This window comes from Orycteropus afer, unplaced genomic scaffold, assembly GCF_000298275.1.
Source record: "Orycteropus afer afer isolate SDZICR_OR568_19922 unplaced genomic scaffold, OryAfe1.0 scaffold00111, whole genome shotgun sequence".
In the NCBI taxonomy this organism is placed as follows: Eukaryota; Metazoa; Chordata; class Mammalia; order Tubulidentata; family Orycteropodidae; genus Orycteropus; species Orycteropus afer.
In genome coordinates, this window is record NW_006921698.1 from 7,697,047 (window position 1) to 7,699,642 (window position 2,596).

The 2,596-nt window shown below is 37.0% G+C and overlaps 1 protein-coding gene across 1 annotated transcript in view; it reads left to right on the forward strand.

Annotated features, from left to right (window-relative positions):
• The window catches only part of ATL1 (atlastin GTPase 1), a 96,916-nt gene that overhangs the window by 4,992 nt on the left and 89,328 nt on the right, over positions 1–2,596 (forward strand). The window lies entirely within an intron of this gene.

Consider the following 2,596-nt stretch of genomic DNA (forward strand, 5'->3'; position numbering starts at 1 on the left):
TTTGACTTCTTCCTTACCAATTTGGATACCTTTGATTTCCCTTTCTTGCCTTATGGTCCTGGCTAGGACTTCCAGTACAATGTTGAATAGAAGTGGTGATAGCGGGCATCCTTGTCTGGTTCTTGTTCTCAAGAGGAATGTTAACCCTCTCTCTTAAGAGTATCATTAATATCAGAATTATCAAAGTCTCATGGTAGTATTTTGCAATCTATTATGAATAGTCGTATCACTGTAATTCATGTCTATTCTTGGTTTAACATTCTTAAGATTCACTTTTTTTTATTTAATACAGGTATGCATCATTTAACATTTTTTCACCACCAACTTCATATATGTCTGTGGTTCCATGAGATTTTTTTTTAATGGAAAATTAGCTCTTTTTTGTTTATTATTTTTCCCATATCCAAACTCTTAAAGCACTGAAACACAGGTAGGATACAGGCAGGTGAGGCAGAGACAATGGCTCTGGGTGCAGGCTCCCAGGCTTTTCTGGGCAGTCAGGCCAGTGGTGGTAGGGATCTGGGGGGTCTGTACAGATTCAGGCTGGCTGAACAGTGGCTTGGGCTGGGCACTCTCTACTTCCTTCTCACTGGCTGGTTTCCTCTTGCTCTGCTCCTGCCGCTGCGCTTTTCTGGCCTTTACCAGCAGCTCCAAAAATAGCACTAGTGGCAGCAACAGTGATGAGGACAACCAGAAATGGGCTTCCATAAGGTTTTAATATGGTGTTCATATAATGTCCAACCCACTGTTGCCCTATTTTACAGAACAAATTGTGGATGTTAAGCAATGCTTAACTATATTTTGTTCTTGTTTCTTCAACTTCATTTTGTCTCTTTCTGTGTAAACTCCCTTTTGCTGTTATTTTGGCAGTTCTACTTGGTTGCTCATTCAGACAAATGTTTTTTTCTGTCATTCTCTTCATGTTCTACTTATGGAAAGAGACATAATTGTTTTAGGAAAAGTAATATATCTTTTCCCTTTAGTTTCAGAGAGACTTTCCTTGGACCTATGACTTTTCTCTGAACCAAACCAAACCCTCTACCATCAAGTCAATTCTGACTCATAGCAACCCTACAGGACAGAGTATACTGTACAGAGTACTGCCCCACAGGGTTCACTAGGCTGTAAATCTTTATGGAGGTAGAGTGCCACATCTTTCTCCCATTTGGTGGCTGTTGGGTTCGAATTGCCGACCTTTTGGTTCATAGCTGAGCATTTCAACCACTGCAGCACCAGGGCTTTCCTCTATAATGACTTCAATAAACTCAGAGTTTGTCACATGGTTTGATTCTTGCTGGAAATGTGGAGTATAGATTTTATACAAAGCTTACAATTAAGAAAATTGTAAGTATACCTCGCAGCATAATAAAGTGTTTGTGTTCCCCATTCTAAATTTTTGAGGATTCCTTTTCTGTGTATTTAAATTTAGTAGCTGGGTGGTCAGCTTCCAGTGATTTAGACCACCACATATAATGAACAAGTCACACAAAGCTGCTATACTGAACACAAGATGTAAAAATGGAAAATGATACATAGAGTTGGTTCTCTACTTGGGAACCATTCAGTTGTATTGTACATAATAAAATGCTAATTTCTATTGGTTTGCTTCTAACCTGTTTCTCACTCCTTTCTTCTTTTAAGATTTACATAGTGATCAGAGAATTAAACTAAGTTTAGTTTGTTGTTGTTGTTGTTGTTATGTGCCGTCGAGTCTTTAGACAGGGAGAAATCTGGTTCTTAAAATACTTTGCATATATTGCAAAGGATTTTTGGATTAGCTTGCATTTTAGTTAATAAGAGTAATACTTATTGCTTACATGATATAGAGTTATGAATAATGAATCAAGTGCATAGCATTTGTTCTTAATAATACCTTGTATTCCAAGTATAGGTAAAGGTTTATTTATTTATTTATTTTACATATAGATAGCTAATTGTTCCATTACCATTTGTTGAAAAGACTATACTTTGTCCATGGAATTACGTAGGCATCTTTGTCAAAACCCACTGACCACCCAAGAGAAATGAAAACATGCCCACGTAAAACTTGTACACAAATGTTTATAATATCGTTATTTATAATAGCCAAAAGGTGAAAATAACCCAAATGTCCATCAACTGGTGAATGGATAAATATAATATGCTATATCTATATAATGGAATATTATTTGGTCATCAGAAGGAATGAAGTACTGATACATGCTATACTATGAATATACCTTGAAAGCATGCTAAATGAAAGATGCTAGTCACAATAAGCCACATATTGTATTATTCTGCATATATGGAATATCCATAATGGGCAAATCTCTGCTTGTATATTTGTATAGGGTTATTTTGAGTTGGAATCAACTTGATGGAAAAAGATTTACAGTAGATTAGACATTGATTAGGGCTGAGGTGACTGGGGGTAAGTGAGGAGTGATTATTAAAGGGATTGGGTTTTCTTGAAGGGTATATGATGAAAATGTTCTAAAATTAATTGTAGATAACTCTGTTGTTGTTGTTAAGTGCCGTCGAGTCGTTTCTGACTCATAGTGACCCCATGCACAGCAGAACGAAACACTGCCCGATCCCGCGCCAGCCCCACAATCCC